Below are 14,389 nucleotides of genomic sequence, written 5' to 3'. Positions count from 1 at the left end.
GTCCTCAATTAAGTGTGTTTCTTCTTGCTTACTGAGTAAATAAGGTGCCAGGAAGATACACTTAAGAAGAGGAACGAGCTAGCTTGCACGTATAAACTAAGATGACTTTCTATAATTACTGTTTTGTTAAGCTATGTGGTTCAGGCTCCCTCTCATGGTTAGAAATGGTTATAATTTTTGTCTGCTAATGGTTTTCAAACTGGTTTTCTAAGGCCTCTGGAAGAAATTAAGCAAGGGTTCCCCCCCCCATGTGTTTGCTTCTGTTTACACAAAGAAGAAAGTTGCTGCTCTGCCCCTCTGCAAATTGTTTTTAATACATATTACTATACTGTACTTTTATTTCCCTACCCTTTTTTTGCGCAAGGGCGCAATCTGTTCTAGATTACGGTCCTTTGGGTGAGCTTAGTTTCTATCATTTGCTATGAATTATCTTGATATATCTTGAAATTTATCTCGGCAGTTACAGAAACTATACAGCAGGGGGAGCACACCTCTCTGACTCATTTTGCAGCTTAGGGTGGCAGTGGAGGTGGGGTGGGGAGAATCGTGGGCGCTGTGACTATGTGAAGCCACCTTTTAAATTCTGATATTCACCTCAAGTTTAGTTTTTTAAGCTGACGTACAGCACTGATGTTTTAAAGCCTTAATGTTTTTAAGTGTTTAAGCGTGGTGCTTTTAGTCTGTTTTGACATGATTTTTTGGCATTGGTTGATGTTTGGTTAAATTGCATATATCCACACAATTTGAAACAAATTCAATTGGTTAAAAATATGCTAAATTCAATCAACAAATAGACAGAGTCGAGGCGGACACACGGGCAGCCTGGCCGAGTGGAGCAGGTTGCTCGCCACTTGCTACTCTCTGGCCACCGCTCCCCCCCCACCAGAGCCGAGGCGGGCATGTGGGCAACCTCACCGAGCAGAGCAGACTGCTCACTGGCCACTGCTGCCGCTCTCCCCCAGAGCTGGGACGGCCATGCGGGCAGCCTTGCCAAGCAGAGTAGGCCGCTTGCCGCTTGCCGGCCACCACTGCCGCTCTCCCCCAGAGCCGAGCTGGGCACGCGGGCAACCTCGCAGAGCGGAGCAGGCTGCTCATTGGCTGCTGCCGCCCCCCTCCCCAAGAGGCAAGGCGGACACATGGGTAGCCTTGCCAAGCGGAGCAGGCTGCTCGCCACTCACTGGCCACCACTTCCCCCAGAGTCGAAGTGGGCACGTGGGCAGCCTCACTGCATGGAGCAGGCCCTTCGCCGCTCACTGGCAACCACCACTCCCCCCCTCGCACATATGGCGGTGGCCGTGCCAGCTACTGTGCCACCAGGAGCTGAGGCGGGTGAGTGGAGCAGGCTGCTCACCACTCACTGAGCCGCTCTTCGCTCCCCTGCCCCCGGATGGTACAGCTGGCGGGAGGCTGCAGCCAAGTGAGCAGTGGGGCAGGCTGCTCGCCGCTCACGCCACCTCCGCGGCGCCACCTCCGTGGGGCCCCTACAAATGCTGGGCCCGGGGCAACGGCACCGGTTGCCCCGCCCTAAGGACGGGCCTGCCCCAGGCAGAGCCTCACTAGGGCCACTGAGCCTTGCGGCAGCGGTGGAGCACTTTTCTCCTCTCCGCCACCGCCCTAGCTGCTTTCCTCCTGCTGGGCCCTCTCCTGAGGAGAGATTATGGCAGCGGCGTGCCTCCAGACAAATAAATAAATAAATAAATAAGAGCGAAGAGGCAGCAGGGAGGAGGGGAGGGGAGCGCTCCTCCAGTGATGGCTGTGGGATTTCACAGAAGTAAATGGATCATGATTCAATTCAATGGGCTTCCTTTTAAGTAAGTGACCTTTACTAGGCCTTTAGCTAAGAAAATATAAAAGCACTGCATCCTTTCTAGCAAGGAAAGCTTGTGATCTTTCTGAGAATTGCATTTCATACCGACATGTCTCACTAACTTGTTTTGTGCTGAATGCTTTAAAATCCTTGTTGGTCTTACATGACACCCACAAAGTACTTTTCAGTTTCAGCATCTGTATGATCCAGATTGCCTTAACTGATCTTTGAGCAGCTCGTAAGGGGATCCACTCCTGTTTCAGGATATAAAACCAGGTTACTATTGACGCCTTCAAGCTCAATGCTTCTTTGGTGCTATGCAGGGGTATTGGTGACTAAGAGTGTTGGGACCAGACAGTGCTAAGATTCCTGCCCACATGTGACAACTGGGGAAAAATTCACATGAACACAATTATCACATGATGACTGCAACTATCACGTCACACACCAGCTGTCTGAAATCTCTCTCTGTCTCTCTGTCTGCTCACTCCAAGCCATGCTTCCTGAAATCCTTGAGAACATTGAACCCAGGATCTTCTGTATGCATTGCATAGCATGTCCTCTCCACTGAGCTATGTTGGGAAGAGACTGCTAATAGCTGTTTCCCCCCCCTATCAATTGGTTTTGCAGCATGAAGCTTTTTTTATGTTGAGTCAGACTATTGGTCCATCTTGCTGAGTATGTATTCACCCATATGAACTTGCCAGGGCCCTCTGCTCATCATCTCAGGCCCTGCTCATCATCCCACCACTAACAGTTATCTGGTTGGTGGAGACTAGAGACAGGGCCTTTTTGGTTGTGGCCCCTGGGCTTTGGAACGCCCTCCCTGAAGAGCTTCACCATGCTTCCTTTCTCAGCGTTTTTTGGGGGGGAAATTTAAAAAGACATTTTTTAAAAGAGGCTTAATGCTTCATCTCTGTTTATATCTGGTAGGTTCTTTAGTTTTGAACTAAAGAACCTAAAAATTAAAATAATTTTTAATTTGGAACTTTTTAAAAATATAATTGTCATTTTAAATGTGGTTTTAGCCTAGTTATTGGCTTGGGTTCCCAAAACAGACACAGTCTTTAATGGTTTTTTTAAAAGTGTGCTGTTATTAGAAGTGCATGAGCCAGGATTCTTTTAAAATGCCCAGTAGCCTCAAACAGAATGACCTAATGACCTAAAGTATAATTGTGTCTGTCTAACATGATCATGCCCTATCATTAAACCAATATGAGAGACTCCTCATACTGATGATATCATTTTTGCAGGTTGTTTAACAAATCCTAATCAACGAAACAACTCTCCCTGAAGATTGCCAAGTAGCAGATTGTTACCTTCACTTGAGACACCACTTAACAGGTGCAGAGCAGGGAAGGCTGACATTTGGCCACTAATTGACAGTTGCCTGCATCATAAAGTGCTCAGAATTTAGTGGGTCTCCGCTGGGACCTAAGCTCCTATGTCAGCAATTAAAACTACTAAATGAAAGACTCCTTAAATGAGATCTGTGGGGGTAATCGTCCTTCCTTCCTTCCTTTTTAAAGAAGGACTTAGATTTAAAATTGAAAAGAAAAAAAATAACGCTTATTTCTCAAATGAGGGTAAAGACACACTAGGGTGGCTCACACGATGATTACTAGGAGAGGAGATGCCTCCTACCCTGGTTCAAGAGCTATGCACGCTCCTGTAATTTGATCACGTGCTAGAGAACAAGGCTGGAGGCTTATTTTGTGATCATGTGTAAGCAGCAGCTGGGTGGGTGGGCTCGGCAGGCCGCCTCCTACCCCATAACTGTACCCGGTGCTGCATGAGGGCTCTTTCCAGATTTTTAAACCCTACAACAGTGTCACTGCAGATCTGCTAAGGGTGCTTCTGTACTTCCTGTGTTGTGACACTGTAGTCCCTACGCTGACAGCAAGGTGCCGTTCACATTTCCGATGCCTTCTTTCGGATTTTATCTTTGTGATTTAGTGCTACAACTTTGCAAGTCTGTTGCAGAAAAATAGCTATATTTTCCCATTGTAGGAGTTTGAGATTCTGCTAATCGTTTTCAATACGATCCTGCCAAGCCAAAGCATTTTATTTTTTTACCTCTGTTGTAGTGTGGAATCTGGAAAGCCCCCAGGAAGGAGGGAAAGTCCTCTAACCTAGCTGCTGCTTACCACACAATCATGGAACAAGCCTCCGACCGTGTTTTTCCTTTTGCAGATGATCAAATGTCAGCAGCAGGCACAGTTTCCAAATTAGTGGAGGAGGCATCTCCTACGCCAGCAGTTCCCAACCTGCTAGGTGTAGATGCCCAGCAATGACCTTGTGGAGTCAGCATGGTGTAGTGGTTAGAGTTCTGGACTAGGGCAGGGAGGAAATCTGAGTTCAAATCCCTGTTCAGCTATAAAACTTACTGAATGGCTAAGGACCAGTCACTTTTCTCTCCACCTAACCTACCTCACAGGGTTGTTATGAGGATAAACTTAACCATATACAATGCTCTCGGCTCTTTGGAGGAAGAGTAGGATATAAACGTAAAAATAAATTTAGAAATAGGTATGCAGTTAATTATGCAAACCCACTGAGCTCACTACTGAGATGCACAAACTGACTAATACTGTTCATCAAAGATGAACGACCAATTTTCATAGCAGAGGAACAGACTGGAACATACATGGCAATCTTATTGTTCTGGATCAAACCATCTTTTTGTAATTTGGCTTCGTGCTGCTCTTTTTTTCTCATGAAAAAAATGTTAAGGTCAGTATGAGTTAATTTATCTCCAGTGCTTTCATGTTGTTTATGAGCTGGTAAAGGAGTGGAAAACTGCAACCAAAGTAATCAGAGGGTGTTTTAAATATATATATATATAAGAAAAAGGCATAAGGCAGTGTTAATCAATATAACTAGAAGCCATTGATCAGTGGAACAGCTTTCATTGCCTTAAAAATCAATAGTGCTTAATGACACATGCAAACACACGCAAACACACACAAACATGCAGTGCTGACCATTCTACAATCCGCTCTGAGGATTTCTGCCCCCTGAGCAGTGCAAAAGAGATCATCTGTCTTTGGCTTGTTTACTGTTTAGGACAACTTTCTTGCTCCAGGAAGTGACTCTAGGGGCGGGAAAGCTGGCATTTGTATTGGGGCTTTTGTTGGACTTTTAGTTTTAAAGTTTGCCTTCTTAAGGGCAGAGTTCTTACTGGCTTTGATTGTCCTCTCAAGGTAAGTGAATCTCTGTTGAATTTGATATTTTAGATCAGTGATCTTGATATTTTCAAGCAGGGGTCACTTGGCAAAATACTTTCAATGTCAGAGCCATTTCCCACTGTGCTGACCTCTGTACGGTAACTCAGCTGGGAGGGCCCTTTAAGAGAGCTGAAACCCTCTCTTAAAAACTATACAGGGAAAGCCCTGGGAAAGGACCACACTTCCCAGCACTCCATAGCACCTCCCAAGAGGGTTAACTTCTGTTTCCCTTAAAGTGGGCAAAGCACAGCGGGTGAGAATGGTGATCTCTGCATGGTGCCAAGGGGACACTGCGGAGTATTCAGCTTTGGCCAAAGCTTCACTCTGGCGCAATAAACAATTAGTCAGAGGCTGTACTTAAGGTTGATGATGGGGTCCCTGGGCCTTACAATGAGGTATGCTCCCTTAGATCATATTGCTCATTCAGCCCTAGAGACAAAATAATGTGTGAGGGGAAAGGGGAAATGTAGTGGGGAAAGAGGGGAAATGTAGTGAACTGGCTCTGCCCAGGGCTGAGCAAGCATCCAGGTTGCTGCTGGGTGATGACAAAGAAGCATAGGGAGGTTGCAATTAGGGGAAATGCCAAAGGGCAGGGATGATTAATCCCCCCACCACCAGCCACACTTTTCCTGCTACAACCTTCTGCAGCTCCTTTCCCCAGGATGTGGCACACATGCATCACCCTAGCAGGAAGAAAAATGGCCAAAGAAGAGTCTTTTAGGGGGAAAGTGGCAGGTGGGGAAGGAGAACTGGTCTTGTAGTAACAAGCGTGACTGGTTCCCTTAGCTAAGCAGGGTCTGCTCCGGCTGCATATGAATGGGAGACTTGTTGTGTGAGCACTGTAAGATATTCCCCATAGCGGATGGAGCCGCTCTGGGAAGAGCAGAAGTTTCCAAGTTCTCTCCCAGGCAGCATCTCCAAGATAGGGCTGAGAGAGAGATTCCTGCCTGCAACCTTGGAGAAGCCGCTGCCAGTCTGGGTAAACAGTACTGAGCTAGATGGACCTATGGTCTGACTTAGTATATGGCAGCTTCCTATGTTCCTATGTTACGCATTGCCCTCCTGCCTGCTGCAGATCACATCTTCCTCACACCACTGTATGTATACTGGGCCCTGGAAATCATGGCGTTTGGGGTGACGTGGAGGTGTTGTTTCATCTGGGGTGGCTCATTGTTCCGCTCTATTTTGTGCTGGTCAGACCTCATTTGGAATAGTGTGTCCAGTTCCAGGCACCACATTTTAAGGAGGACATTGATCCACTGGAAGAGCTTCAGAGGAGGGCAAGGAAGATGGTGAGGGGTCTGGAAGCCCATTCCTATGAGAAATGGTTGAAGGAGCTGAATGTGTTCAGCCTGGGGAAGAGGAGGGAAGCTATGATAGCCGTCTTCCAATTCTGAAGGGCTGTCACACAGAAGAAGGAGAAGTGGACTTGTTCTCTGTTGTTCCTGAGGGCAGGGCTAGAAACAGTGGGCTGAAATTACAAGGAGCCAGATTTAGGCTAGACATTAGATATTAGGCCTTTAGGAAACAGCTGAAGGCACATTTCTTCAGCCAAGTTTTTAAGCTATTTAGTGGGTTTTAGCTATTTTAATTTGTACTGGTCTATGACCCAGGGGCAGAGTCACCATTGAGCAAATGGGTTCAAAGAACCCGGACCGCCACCCCTCAGGGGCCACACTTCGCACCCCAAATGGGGGCCATGCGAGAGTTACTCCGGCCGTGCTGCGAATGCAGCGCTGGCTGATTTAGCTCCCTGCATCGGACGTCAGATGCAGGGGGTGGGGCTGGGGGGCCCGCAGGGGTGGGCAAGAACCCAGGCCGCCGCTGGCCTCCCTCTGCGCCTGCTGTGACCAGCATTGATTGATTGATAGCTATTTTAATTTGAACTTTTATGTTTTAATTGTTTTGTTTTAAAGTTGTAAACCGCCTAGAGACTTCGGTAGTGGGTGGTATACAAATATGCTCAATAAATAAATGGGAAGGATTTCCTAACAGTAAGAGCTGTTTGCGAGTGCAGCATTGGCTCTCCTTGGTTGGAGGTTTCCAAAGAGAGTTTGGGCAGCCATCCATTAGGGATGCTACGGCAGTTCCCTGCACAGAGCAGGGGGTTGGACTAGGGTCCTCCAAGGTCCCTTCCTTCCAGTGCTAAAATCCGATGATTCATTGATACATGCAAGTCACCTTCTTTCCTGCTCTTTATGGGTATGGAGGCTTAGAAAGCAGATGGTCCAGGTTGTAAGGCAGGTTGGACCCAAGCTGTGCAGTATTTTAAAGATCAACACACCATATGGGTGTGCAATTTGATTTGCCATGAAACTAATTTGAGCTGAATTGGGGGTGAATTCAATTCAGGGTCACAAATTCGACCCTGAATCGAATCAAATCAAATCACCCTCAGAACAGGAGAGGAGAGCTGGTCTTGTGGTAGCACGCATGATTTGTCCCCTTAGCTAAGCAGGGTCAACCCTGGTTGCATATGAATGGGAGACTAGAAGTGTGAGCACTGTAAGATATTTCCCTTAACAGATGGAGCTGCTCTGGGAAGAGAAGAAGGTTCTAAATTCTCTCCCTGGCATCTCCAAGATAGTAGGGATGTGTGAAACATTTCGGGTACAGAACGATCTGTACCCGAAACAGCGAATTTCGGGTGATTCGAATCCCAACTGAATCACCCCCAAAGAGCCCCGATTAATTTCGGATCCGAAACGAATCACCCCTGTTTCAGATCCAAAATTTTCGGATGTTTTGGACCTCCATTTTGTGGCCTTCTTTCCCCCCCTTCATTTTGAGCAATGACGTCTATTTGAATTTCCCGCCTTTTTGCCTCCAATTGACTTCAATGCAAAAAGGTCTGATGTGGCGTCTGCTCGAATTTCGGATCCCAGGGGCAAAATAGTGGGGTGGGGTGGTAGTGCCTAATGGGTGGAGGCTACCACCCCAACTGCAGAGAGATTGGGCAAAGGGCTGCTTTTTGGTGAATTTTTGAAGTTTTAGTGTCTTTGGGGCAGATTGGGGGCATAACGTGGGATCTGGGCCAAAAGAGTGGGGTGGTAGTGCCTAATGGGTGGAGGCTACCACCCCAATTGCAGAGTGATTGGGCAGAGGGCTGATTTTTGGTGAATTTCTGAAGTTTATGCGTCTTTAAGGTTTCCCCCCATTAGGTATAATGAAGGGTGTATCGCTTCACGTCAGGGGGAAAGGGGTGGCCTAGAGCAGTGTGGGGCTTGTGGTAGTGCCGGGTAGGGGCAAGGAAGCAACTTGAATTTTTTCAAAGGATTTGGGCAGAGGGCTGATTTTTGGTGAATTGTTGAAGTTTACGCGTCTTTAAGGTTTTTCCTCATAAGGTAATTTATGGAGCTTTCAGCAGCCCCATAAGTGCACTTGGGGGGTGCTGGGGTGGCCTAGAGCAAGTAGTGGTGTAGTGCACATAGGGTGCCAACCACCCCCATGGGTTGCTAACCTATGGGGTACAGGGTTCTGTTGTTTCTGAGGTATTCTGAGTGTGGATTCTATGATAGCAAATTAGAGTGGATTCATGGTGTCTCATTGAAAATCTCATTTGCTATCATAGAATCTACACTCAGAATACCTCAGAAACAACAGAACCCTGTACGCCATGGGTTAGCAACCCATGGGGGTGGTTGGCACCCTATGTGCACTACACCACCACTCGATCTGGGCCACCCCAGCACCCCCCAAGTGCACTTATGGGGCTGCTGAAAGCTCCATAATACCTTATGAGGAAAAACGTTAAAGACCCGTAAACTTCAACAATTCACCAAAAATCATCCCTCTGCCCAAATCCTTTGAAAAAATTCAGGTAGCTTCCTTGCCCCTACCCGGCACTACCACAAGCCCCACACCGCTCTAGGCCACCCCTTTCCCCCTGACGTGAAGCGATACACCCTCCATTATACCTAATGGGGGAATACCTTAAAAACGCGTAAACTTCAGAAATTCACCAAAAATCAGCCCTCTGCCCAGTCACTCTGCAATTGGGGTGGTAGCCTCCACCCATAAGGCACTACCACCCCACCCCACTCTTTTGGCCCAGATCCCACTTTATGCCCCCGATCTGCCCCAAAGACATGAAAACTTCAAAAATTCACCAAAAACTAGCCCTTTGCCCAATCCCCCTGAAATTTGGGTGGTAGCCTCCACCCATTGGGCACTACCACCCCACCCCACTATTTTGCCCCTGGGACCCATTTTTAAATCTGAATCGATTCAGATTCGGATTAATTCAGATCCGAATCGAATCAGGGGTGATTCGGATGGGCCATATTCGGATACAAAACAGAACAGGGGTGTTTCGGTTCGGATCCAAATTGAAACACCAAAAATCCGAATTGCACACCCCTACAAGATAGGGCTGAAAGATTCCTGCCTGCAACCTTGGAGAAGCTGCTGCCAATCTGTGAAGACAATACTGAGCTAGGTGGACCTATGGTTTGATTCAGTATTTTGCAGCTTCCTATGTTCCTAGAGGGCCTGATTTGAGGTCGAGGAGAATCACCCCTGATTTTACCCAAATTAATTTGGGCAATTCAAATGCCATTTTGAGCAGGCTGATCTGACCAAGGCAGGCTGATGCGTCAAGTCTGGAGTGGAGGGCTGCTCTACCCGCTGATTCCAATTAGTAGACCAGCTCTTCCCAGAAAAAGTCCATTTTGAGTTCAATTTCCCCAGAAAAATGAGCCTCAAAATGGTACACAAATCACCCTAATCAATTCGAGTGATTTGGGGCTGATTCGCTGAGGCAGCTGGCTGCTTTCAGTGAATCAATTCAGAGGGTCTATGATTCGATTCAACCTCGAATCGAAGATTTGATTCTTGCACACCCAAACAAAACAAGCTCCTTGAATGGGACCCTGAAGCCAATGGACAATGTCATTTTAGTAATGCCAATTTGAAACGCAGGGCCCAACTTTCTGATTGCAGAGACCCTCAGCAAACCAGTGGCCTTTGGTGATCCCTTCCTACCTGGGTAGTCCCTCCTCCCTTTCCTGTGGTGGCAGCCTTTGATTTCTTTTGTTCCCAGTGGGAGAGCACTGAGGAGAAGCAGCAACAGAGTTCTAGCTGGCAAAATCAGCTATGTTTTCCCTCCCACATTGCTGAGGGTTGCCAGTCCTCCAAGACTGGTCTGGAATTTCCAAGAACCAGCATCAGTCTCCAGGTACCAATTGAAAGCTTGATATTGTGAAAAATCTTGGGGGCAGAATTGGAAAAAGAATCTCCAGGGATAGCTTGTGTAGTATCCACTGTCACAGTTAAGGGAGAGTGGCCCACCTGGCCAGCAGTTACCAGTGGGACTAGTCCTCTCCAGAGGGCCAGGGCAGGGCAACAGCTGCCCGAAGGTTCCTTGTGCTGCTGCTGGCCCTGCTAATATGGTCTGCCTTCTGCTGAGTCAGAGCACTTCTGCACCAGCTATAACTTTTGAACACTCTTCAAAAACTCTCCATATTTTGGGTTCTTTGTGGGTGGGATAGGGGTATTGCCCTCATCGTTTCTTTGGTGCTTTCTTGCATCCCTGTGATGTTGAGAAGCATTTAAAAAGGAATGGTGGTGTGGGGGGTGGAGAGGGAAAAATGTCTACACTGAGTTACAGAAAGTCAATGTGACCTCAAGGTGGCCATTGACTAGTGGAACAGTCTCTTAAAAAATCAATAATCGAGAGTGACACATGGCCTTGGTGCTGCCAAATGGGAATAGTTTGGGGCATTTCCTCATTCTTTGGTGAGGATTTCACTTATTTGCTTAATGGAATGCCTACCCCCGGAAAGTTTCTGTGCCTTCCTAAGGCTGGTACAGAGAAGGATAGGGAAAAAGTGCAATGTATAAAGTTGTCAGATTTTTTTCAGTTGGAGATCATGCAGTTGCAGAGACATTTTGCTTTGTACAATAAATAAGGTAAGAAGTGATATTTTTCTCAGTCTTATGAATTGGGAGCCAAGATCATCTTGAGTAAAAGCATTAGCAAATGCCTGTTTGACTTGTGACTGGCTAAGGATTTGGGCTGGCTTTTAGGAACAAAGGAACATAGGAGAACTTGCGTTTTGGGCAGTATAAAAATATGCTAAATAAATAAATATAGGAAGCTGCCACATACTGAGTCAGTTACCTATCTAGCTCAGTATTGTCTTCACAGACTGGCATCTGTCTATTCTTAATAGTGAAGCTAGCTTTTTAACAGAGTTTCTCATCTTGTCAGTTAGATATTAGACTGATTTTTTAAAATTAAGAAGTATAGGGAAGATGCATAGACTGACTGTTGTTTCTATATTTGAATTTTTAGATAGATGTTATGTAAATTGTTCCATGTCTTTCTGACGTTCCTTAAGCATCATTGGTGTACATTGGATGGAACTCATAATACTGAACACTGAACATAATACTGAAGTAATTGGTGTAGCAAGTTGTGGGATGGGATGAAAGCTTGTTTTCATAAACTTATATGGTTGGATCCATTTTTAGATAAAATTCTGAATATAATAATCTTATTTTAACTGTTATTCTCAGTAGATTTGTAATACTTAATAATCAGATCAATAATTCAGATATGACATCATGCCCAAGAAAAGCAGAAGATCTTTCTTAGATTCAAATTTACTATTCCAATTTATTATGTATGGTAATTAGTCAATAATTCACCTTACCCCCTGCTGTAAAAACAAATAAAACCTAAAATAAACAATTATTTAAACATTACCTCTGTCAGTAGGTGGTGCTACAGGCTTTTCTTATGATTTTTATTTTAAATTTAAATTTCCTGGGGCATTTTTCAGCAGAGAAAGCTCTTGACAAATCCCCACAACAACCCCATGAGCGTGAACTAGGTAAGCCTGAAGTTTGTGGTGTAGTGGTTAAAGTGTTGGATTAGGACTGGGGAGACGTGAGTTCGAATCCCCATTCAGCCATGAAACTCACTGTGTGACTCTGGGCCACGCATGTGTCTCTCAGCCTAATCCACCCCACAGGCTCATTGTGAGGATAAACATAATCATATACACCACTCTGGGCTCCTTGGAGGAAGAGTGGGGCATAAATGTAAACAAACAAATAAAAATCAACCTCTTATTTAGCAGAGGAACCCAGTTTGATGAGAACAGAGCTCACAGAGGAGATCTGGAGACTATAGCTTAAGGACTAGAACAAGTAAAGATTTATTTTAAGAAGTAACAAACTTAGAAAGCCTGCACCCTGTACTTGCTAACTCATGGTGGAAGGAAGAAGAAGGAGCAGAGAGAGCACAGAAGAGGGGCATATCCTAAGAATATCAGTCTGCCGATCACACGAGACGCAGAGCAGAGGTACAAGAAATGTAAGAGGTATAGTATATTCCCTACCTCTGCTCCTAATGTCCCTAGTGGTCAATTGCTGAGAGTCAATGTTTATGGAGCCACATCTCCAACATTCCCTTCTTTCAAATCTCTTTCCCTTCCTGCTTTTTTCTGTTAGGAAGGGAAGAAGAAAAGCAGCGTGGTGCCATTTTACCTTCCTTCCTTTTCAGGCCATCCATAGGGAGGGTACTGGATGGGCTGCTGTGCCACCCCTGAGACTGGCCCACCATCTGCCACCTGAAGCAGCCAACTTCACCCTGCTTCATGGTTGGGCTGGCCAGCCATGAAGCAAAATCCTCCAGGACTCCTCCTTTTCCATTGTTAGGAAGCAGATGTTTTAAAAAAGCATATTATTTTACCAGGAGCTTTTCCAGACAGCGGGCTTGACCATGGGTTTATTGAGAGGCTTTACTGAGAGTTCGAAGTTGCCCCCCCACCAACGATGCAAAAAGTGGATTTTTTTTTACCCCAGACATAAATTGGGCTACACTCTAGTGTGTGATGAAAAGCCCTAATCATGTGTGAAGGGCTCCCTGATAGTTCACAAGGGTGTCAGGGTAAATTTGGCTGACATGTGAACGCACACCCTCCATTCCAGAGGAGATGCAAACTATAAGGCAGTCACTTCTCTCTCTCTCAGCCTAACCTACTTCACAGGGTTGTTGTGAGGAGAAACCTTAGTATGTAGTACACCGCTCTGGGCTCCTTGGAGGAAGAGCGGGATATAAAATGTAAAAATAATAATAATTAAAAAATAATAAGATGGGTGTGTAAAACTTCCGGGTCTTCCTGAGATTGCGAGATTGCAAACCTTTTGCATACTTATTACAATTTATATTTTCTTGGACATTTGTTTTTTAAATTGTAATTTGAACTTAGTTATAGTAGTCTTGGGTAGAATTCACAGAATGGTGGGTTATACATTTTAGAATGAACAGACAAACACAAATACCTTCAGGGTGACTAACTGCTTTGCTTGTGGATGGCTTCACAATGGCACTGGGCAACCCACTACAGTCACACTCTGAAGAAGAAGCAACTGGAACTGAAAGGGAGATGACTGCAACAGAGGCTAAGAAATAGTTTATTGCAACAAGCCACTGAAGCTCAATACATCTGGGGCATACAGTTCTGTTCAGTGACAACTCTTCCCTTGTTTGGTGTTTCCATAAAGTGATCCTTTTGTCATTCCTAGAAAAAAGCACACAAGAGGAAGGCATTTTGCATGCATTACATTTGATTTAATAAAAAATTTTCCTTAGCATCTATGAAGGAGTCTCTTCTGCAGTTTCTCCAGCTCACTGGGGCTGCTTGTATGTTTGTCTTTTCCTCTCTGTTGTGAACACATGCTGCTGTAGTCGCTGCTTCTATCCAGCCATCCCTTACTTGGTTCGTTGGTAGTTTCTTGTACAAGTCCTTGTTTCTTGTACCTGCCTGCTACCTGTTTTCTCTTGTACCTGTTTTCTCTTCTGAAATGGGGGGGAACCAACCAAACAAAAATTCCTTTGTAGTTATGTATGTATTGTTGTCCGACCTCCATTTTCCTGTTGGGCAAAGAGCTTCATGAGCGACAATACCTAGGTTTAGTTTTCTTTGGATGAGAGAGCACTGGAGACATATAGTCTCTTGGGAATATTTGTATTTACTAATTGCTTGTATTTAAATATACCAGAAAAGTGTGATCAGAGGGAAATTGCAGGCACTCCTACAAGGCAACAGATACCTGCAAGATCCCCAGAGAGAGGCTCCACACCTCCAAGATGTTCTCAGTCTTTTTTAGCCAATTCAACGCTTTCTCTCCTTCTGCCTCTTTCTTTTCCAAGACTGCAAAACTCCTGGTACTTCACACACACACACACACACACACACACACACACACACACACACCCCTCTCTGCCCCCTCCTCTTAGCTGGGGTGGGGAAATGCCATCATTTCCCAACTAGCCCCTGACCATCAGTTTCCATCAACCAACCATTCTGGGCTATGAATTTGCAGCCTACCTGACAAAGCCAGT

This window comes from Hemicordylus capensis, chromosome 3, assembly GCF_027244095.1.
Source record: "Hemicordylus capensis ecotype Gifberg chromosome 3, rHemCap1.1.pri, whole genome shotgun sequence".
Classification (NCBI taxonomy): Eukaryota; Metazoa; Chordata; class Lepidosauria; order Squamata; family Cordylidae; genus Hemicordylus; species Hemicordylus capensis.
Note: the sequence above shows the minus strand (reverse complement) of the source record.